The 8,026-nt window shown below is 43.4% G+C and overlaps 1 long non-coding RNA gene across 1 annotated transcript; it reads left to right on the top strand.

Annotated features, from left to right (window-relative positions):
• Positions 1-800: 800 nt before the first annotated feature.
• LOC127911122 (uncharacterized) lies at positions 801-6,356 on the top strand. Its single transcript, XR_008077630.1, has 3 exons — positions 801-1,364; positions 4,193-4,307; positions 4,478-6,356. It is a non-coding gene; the product is annotated as an uncharacterized LOC127911122 (long non-coding RNA).
• Positions 6,357-8,026: the final 1,670 nt, after the last annotated feature.

Raw genomic sequence — 8,026 nt, 5'->3', positions numbered from 1 at the left:
TACCTGAGTTTTCTTATATGTCCTAGACATAGGAAAGACACTTAAAAACCTTATTCCATAGGATTCATTTTTTTACTGTCTTTTTGGCCATTTATGAATGTGCTTTTCAATGCATTCAATTCTATGGGCTATAGTAGTAACGGTCAAATTCTATATTATATCAAATCATATTTGTTTTTTTGATACCTAAAGGGGTCCTAAAATTCCAAATCAAATACCTAAATGGTCCATGGAATGACCATTCAACAGCTTAGACCTTTAAGAATTAAAATATCCTTTAACTCTGAGGTAAATTTTCTCTCTATGTGATGATGGATATATTCAACATCATAGACACTTACAACATTTAACTTCAAAGATGGGTTACTCTCAGTTGCTGGTTAATGCTATTTTACATCTATCTATTTGAATAACGTCTCTTGAATAGCAGCTAGCTGGTTTGTGTATTAGCCCTGGTCTCCAGAGAGCATTGGTCTCCCTGATGGGATGTCACCAATGCGAGACTGCAAGGCGGATCTCCCTCAATTAATCCACCATTAGATGCCACCGATTCACGACTCACTGCTTTTGGTAACTGTGTTGCTGCTCAAATCTAATTACTCTCTCCTCCACTCCTCCTCCCTCCCTCCCTCTTTCTGTCTCTCTCTCTCTCTCTCCTCTCTCTCTCTCTCTTCTCCTCAGAACAAATGACGGTCCTCTGCTCCTAGAAGCCCTGTGGTTGGACGTTTTATTTCTCCCTTTCTCTTTCTCTCCTCCTCTCTCTCTCCCTCTCTTTCTCCTCCTCTCTCGCTGTCTCTTCCTCAGTCTCTCAGTCCCTCTTTATCCGTCCGTGAGTTTGTTTGCCTTGGCGAGTGCAACAACTGGCTCCGATCAGTGACTTTCCAATCTTCTTGTTTTTATTTTATTTTCTTCCCCCTTAATGAGTGAGCTGTGCCTACGTTCTCTACCACCTACCATACTGGAAGAGTGCATCTCCGGGACTAGAAAGACTGGCTGGCTGGCTGGTTGGCTGGTTACTGACTGTTGACTGACAGACTCGGTGGGTCTTGGGTGCTTTGGGGCTGTGGCGTCCAGCATAGAGGCTGAAGATATACAGGGGGGGTTACGCCTGTTTCAATGCACCAGCGGCAGTAGTAGGAGCACATATTTCCCTGCGCTCTATCCTCTGTGCTCCCTGCTCTCACTAGCATGGTAAACCACATGAATCAAGCATGGAACGGGGCCGCACGGCGCCGTCGGCAGCAACTGCAGCCTTAACGATCCCAGTCTTCTCCTCGCAGGCGAGGCGACGTCAGATGACTGACTCTCCGGCTTTGTGCACAGTGGAAGGGAAGCTCTCTCTCAGGAGGAACAGGATTTTAAGGGTAAGCCTACTTCAGCGGATGAGGGTTTCATGCAGATTCACCATAACTTTCCCTTGCAATTCTATGAGGGGAGATTTTCTTTCTTTCTTCTTCTTCTTCTTCTTCTTCTTATTATTATTATTATTATTATTATTATTATTATTATTATTATTATTGTTTTACATTTTGTGTCAGAGTGAAGCATGACGAGTGTGTAAATCTTGTCATTGTCAGTGTCCGGTTTGGTGGTTTGCTATGGATTTGTAAAGTGTGTGGTTAACCATTAACATATTCATGGGATTCTCCATTCTGCAATTAAAGGACAATCATTGCTTGACGGTGAGGTGACCTGTCAAGGAGCTACTGTCATGGTGTGTGTGTGTGTGTGTGTGTGTGTGTGTGTGTGTGTGTGTGTGTGTGTGTGTGTGTGTGTGTGTGTGTGTGTGTGTGTGTGTGTGTGTGTGTGTGTGTGTGTGTGTGTGTGTGTGTGTGTGTGTGTGTGTGTGTGTGTGTGTGTGTGTGTAAAAGAGAGGCGGAAAGTACCGACCAAAGACAGATCTGGAGAAAGACAACTCTCCTTTCTCCCCTCTCTCTATCATTATTCCTCACTTTTACAGATTGTTGTGGCACCTCTTTTTTTTGTATAGCTCTGTTTATAGTATCACACCCTAGTTGTCATTAGGCTCTTGTAGGAGGGTCACATTTAAGCTTTCAAGGCTTCAAAAGTCTTATCTTGCTACCACTGAACATATTCAAATCACATCAAAGAGTAGTCTCTGTATCGTAACCCAGGTTGTCTGTTGTATGGGCGTTCTGCCTTCTCTCTGTCCCTGCCATACTCTGGTGGAGCTGTAGATGGCTGCTACAGTACTGTAGCGCAGCTGTCCACAGAGGTGGTGCTGAAATCTGCTCCTCGATTTGCTCTCTCTGTCTGCTTTCTTTCAGTGTTGTCTCAGTAGAAGGGCTGTGGCAGGATGTGATCAGCCCTAGTATGGACACCGCACTGGAGAAAGACAAGTCAGAGAGCAATAGGGGCTCTGTTAGTAATATAACTTCTCTAGTATCAGGCGTATTATGGGAATCAATTTTGGGACTGAGTTGGTAGACCACACATCCCTTATAGGTTCGCTTTTGGGTTGTTTGAACAAGATGCCCAAAAAGAGTTGTTTGAATGAGCTTGCGTGTGTCAGTTTGATGGGACAGCTGTCGGTATCTCAGGTTTTTATTGGTGTTTCTGTGTATGGTGGTTCCTATTTGCAGTGCTTCTGTGCTCAATGGAGCATATGACTGTGTTTGAGTTTAAATGTAAAGTATGGCTATTACTGCTCTCAGGGGTGCAATGTTGCTGACATTAAAGGTGTTCTTGTTGTCAACTGCTGGTAGATGACCCTAACGTTAGAGTTTCATTGATACAGTACAATTACCGGATTACTAAATGGGAAAGAGCTTTAAACTTTTTTTCATTTTAAAGCTGCATATTTCTTTCCATGTTAAATCATTTTGGAGTGATTTTAGAGTGTGTGTGTGTGTGTGTGTGTGTGTGTGTGTGTGTGTGTGTGTGTGTGTGTACCTAGGATAGTGTGTGTGTGTTCTCACCCCCCAACAAGATTTAGATGCAAGTGGCTGTTCCACTGGTTGTCATAAGGTGTATGCACCAATTTGTGTGTGTAAGAGTGTGTGTGTGTAAATGTGTGTGTGTGTGAACTGGTCAAATGTCCAGTGACATGGTAATACAAGTTCAAGTGTTAGTTTTCGGTAGTGTTCATTTGGTGTTTTAGTTTGTTCAATTCCTTTACACAGCCACGTCTTGTGTTTTAGTTTCACACAAAATGGCAAGTGGGGAACGTACAGTATTATCTCAGCAAATGCTTTAAAGTATTACTATTTATCAAGTAGACATTTGTACTAATCATAAATGTTCAAATTGCCCTTTCTCTTTTTTTTTGCACAGAAACAAGAGATGCATAATTGTACATATCCACTCAACAGTAATGATACTGTTCAACAGCAGAACAAAAAAAGATATCCAAAAACACATGCTGTGCACTGTCAAATCACAGGAGCAGACATAGCCTGAGTGAATTCCATTCACACATTCACGCGGTACATTCACACGGTAAATTGTGAAACACACTCACTCACACACACAGGCACGCACGCACGCACGCACGCACGCACGCACGCACGCACACACACACACACACACACACACACACACACACACACACACACACACACACACACACACACACACACACACACACACACACACACACACACACTACTCCCCTCTGTCATTTGGCCACAGAAAGCCCCTGCCCCCCTCAGAAAATGAGAGCTCTAATAACAGTCATTGTTCCTGTTTCTGACAGCCTTCATTGCAGGGCCGTCCCTTTTTTGCCTCCTCTTTTTTCCAAACGATCTGTAATTTGCCTCCTGCTGCTAATGGATTTCTCCTCTATGCCTGTCTTTTGTGCAATATGTGTGTGTGCGTTCATGTGTGCATGTGTGTGTGTCTGCGTGTTCTTTGGCGTGTGTGTGTGTGTGTGTGTGTGTGTGTGTGTGTGTGTGTGTGTGTGTGTGTGTGTGTGTGTGTGTGTGTGTGTGTGTGTGTGTGTGTGTGTGTGTGTGTGTGTGTGTGTGTGTGTGTGTACTTGAATGTAGTGGGGCTAGAGCACAGTTGACTATTAATGAAGCTGGCAATCGTGATGTTAAAGGCGGGGTTGAAAGGCCATGGTTTCCATAGCAAGCCCTCGAAACATTTGCCACTCATTTATCCAGTTGTGTTTATTTACTTATTTGTTTATGCATGTTTGTTTGTCTAACTGGCATCTTTCTTTTTGTTCCAGGGCTCTCATTTTGCTTGGATTTGCGTCAGTAAAAGCTGATTGCCCAGTGCCACAGAGGAATGCAATCGAATGAAGGGAATTCCGAGGAGAAGAATGGTCTGATTGGTGCCTGCAGGTAAGAGCTCCACTAATGAGACATCAACTTCCTAGTTCCTCCCTCTGTACACGCACACACACACACATACACGTGAATATACACATAGAAACACACCCGCCCAGGCACACTCACCCCTCCCATCACAGTCCCGGTTCACAAATGCACAGTGTCTTAATTTCTGTTTGCAGAACACATCTGACATGGAGGGCCCCACCTGCCCCATCCTCGGGCAGCAGGCTATCTTCAATCAATCACTCAACTCATAGAGAACATGACATCACTCAGGCTCACACTACTATTGAGGACCTCTTGAGTTCCCTGCTGCTGTCCCCAATGTCCTCTCTTCTCTTCCTCCCCCTCCTCTGTGACTCTCTTCGGTGACGGGTATTCTTGGGTGGATAATACGGATCACGTTGTTATTGCTTAAGAATACGCGTAGTTGAGGAGAGTCCTCTCGACACTGACTTGGAGGAGCTAAAGGAGCTAACGTCCCGCTGCATGAGCCAAAGTAGAGCCAGGATGACTGCCTGGTTTCCATATCCAGGACCATTTATCAAGTAACTGAACAGATTAACAAAGCCTAATTACTTTACTGGGCTTTCAGCTACGCTTTCCAGCCCCTATAGATGCTAGCAGCAGAGAGAGAGAGAGAAAGAGAGAAAGCGAGAGAGAGAGAGAGAGAGAGAGAGAGAGAGAGAGAGAGAGAGAGAGATATTAAACTCTTACAGTTACCTCTCCCAGGATGTTTTTTCACAGTATCGTATTATTGTGCAGTGTAATATGATTTGATTAACCATTCTGACGAATGTTGTGTCTTCTGTGTATCGACTCCACCAGTGTTTATTTATTATTTAGCATTTTGTACAATTTGTTCATTTTGCCTTTCCGGATGAAACAGGCTATTATGTTCGTTTTCACTTTAGGGAGTCGTGTCTTGTACTACAGGCTTGCTTGGTGCAGTAATGGACATTAGTATTGGTCTTAAAAATACAAAAGACCTCCTACGCAACATTTAGCTTGCATACAAATAGATTTTGTGGTAACACGGTTTCAGGCCTCAGGACTGCTGCCCAGAGATGGCCATATTGCCTGCGGATACCTCAATGAGAGTGAAAGAGTAGATTGGGAGAATATGTTAGGAGAATGAAAAACTATGAAGGAGTAACTGAATTTGAACCCAAAATATGTATATTATACCTCAGTCCTGTGTATCAATACTAAAGGAAATGATATTACAGAGAGCTGGTTGTTAGTGATCACAGAGTAAATATCAATACTCACAGAAATTGCACTGGCACATTTAATTTATTCCACAATCTTGCGCCATACAGGCCGTCCCTCTGAAGATAAATTCTGCAAGCCCAGTAACATCATTCCCTGACTTAATGTGTTTGCGACAAAGGGACATTCTCATCCAAAATGATTTGCACATCAAGAAGAGTCATTACGCTTTAATGGTGTCGGGAAATGACCCTCTCTTAGCTTACGCTGGTGGAAATCAATGAGGCCTGCATTACAGTGTTATTGTGACGGTCATTTTCTGCTGAATCATGCTGTTTAATTTCTTGCCCTTCGACAAATCATCCACCGACTTATCAATTTGGCCAGAGAGCTTACGTTTGATTGCATTAGATGAGATCACATAAAATAAATAACATAATTGAAGTTCCTCTAAAAATGCTACCATGACATCTCTTGAGTCTGCTATGAATCTAATGATCCTATCAATCTCAAGCTTATCTAAGACTGAAAGGAGAAGGCAAATGTCTGCTCGAGCATCTATTGAATCTATTTGTACTGTCATAATTGGATCCTACCAGTAGGGGAGCCCTGTAGCTCACAGTCAGACAATGAACTCAATGAACTGTTAGCAAAGCTGTGTGTTTGGCAGGACAAATGGGCATGCTTTTGACCTTCTGTCATTTCCGTTTATGACATTTTGAGCATCATTTTCTCAGACATTTTTGTGAATTGACTGTATCTATTTTTATGGCATGTTGAAAACCCAGACAATCTGTGAAATATTGTGGTCCGAAAACATTATGACAAACAATAAACAAACCATTTGATATATGTGACAGCTTATGTGATTTTATCATGTTAATCATGTCCATCGTTTTTTTTTTATAATACAAAACAAACGAGAGGATATTCATTCATGCCTTTGGAGTGTTATGGCTAAATCTGACCCCAGGACACTTCGATGTTTACTCTTCAATTATTCCCCTGTGATTGTCTGACTGGCTGCTCTCTTTCCTCCAGGAGAATAATGTTGTCTCCGCACATAAGCTCCCCTTAATCGATAGACAATTCCTCTCGATTAGCAAGGCACCATTTCCTCCGCAGTGGCCAGACAAAGATAAAGACTTTGGCAGTTTTTTTGAGGGGTGTTTAAACTGTTAGTCGTAGAACCAGAGCCCTAGTTTGGTAACTAAGATGTGTTGCAATTTTAAAAGAGTTACAGTGGGGAGAACAAGTATTTGACTGCCAATTTTGCAGGTTTTCCTACTTACAAAGCATGTGGAGGTATGTCATTTTTATCATAGGTGCACTTCAATTGTGAGAGACGGAATCTAAAACAAAAATCCAGATGATTACATTATATGATTTTTTAAAATTCATTTGCATTGTATTGCATGATATAAGAATTTGATACATCAGAAAAGCAGAACTTAATATTTGGTACAGAAAACTCTGTTTGCAATTACAGAGATCATACATTTCCTGTAGTACTTGACCAGGTTTGCACACATTGCAGCTGGGATTTTGGCCCACTCCTCCATACAGACCTTCTCCAGATCCTTCACGTTTCAGGGCAGTCGCTGGGCAATACGGACTTTTAGCTCCCTCCAAAGATTTTCTATTGGGTTCAGGTCTGGAGACTGGCTAGGCCACTCCAGGACCTTGGGATACTTCTTACGGAGCCACTCCTTAGTTGCCCTGGCTGTGTGTTTCCGGTCGTTGTCATGCTGGAAGACCCAGCCATGACCCATCTTCAATGCTCTTACTGAGGGAAGGAGGTTGTTGGCCAAGATCTCGCAATACATGGCCCCATCCATCCTCCCCTCAATACGGTGCAGTCGTACTGTCCCCTTTGCAGAAAAGCATCCCCAAAGAATGATTTTTCCACCTCCATGCTTCACGGATGGGATGGTGTTCTTTGGGTTGTACTCATCCTTCTTCTTCCTCCAAACACGGCGAGTGGAGTTTAGACCAAAAAAACTATATTTTTGTCTCATCAGACCACATGACCTTCTCCCATTCCTCCTCTGGATCATCCAGATGTTCATTGGCAAACTTCAGACGGGCCTGGACATGCGCTGGCTTGAGCAGGGGTACCTTGCATGCGCTGCAGGATTTTAATCCATGACGGCGTAGTTTGTTACTAATGGTTTTCTTTGAGACTGTGGTCCCAGCTCTCTTCAGGGCATTGATCAGGTCCTGCCGTGTAGTTCTGGGCTGATCCCTCACCTTCTTCATGATCATTGATGCCCCACGAGGTGAGATCTTGCATGGAGCCCCAGACCGAGGGTGATTGACCGTCATCTTAAACTTCTTCCATTTTCTAATAATTGCGCCAACAGTTGTTGCCTTCTCACCAAGCTGCTTGCCTATTTTCCTGTAGCCCATCCCAGCCTTGTGCAGGTCTACAATTTTATCCCTGATGTCCTTACACAGCTCTCTGGTCTTGGCCATTGTGGAGAGGTTGGAGTCTGTTTGATTGAGTGTGTGGACAG

The sequence above is a fragment of the Oncorhynchus keta genome, chromosome 23 (assembly GCF_023373465.1).
Source record: "Oncorhynchus keta strain PuntledgeMale-10-30-2019 chromosome 23, Oket_V2, whole genome shotgun sequence".
In the NCBI taxonomy this organism is placed as follows: domain Eukaryota; kingdom Metazoa; phylum Chordata; class Actinopteri; order Salmoniformes; family Salmonidae; genus Oncorhynchus; species Oncorhynchus keta.
This window is presented reverse-complemented; position numbering and strand designations above follow the sequence as displayed.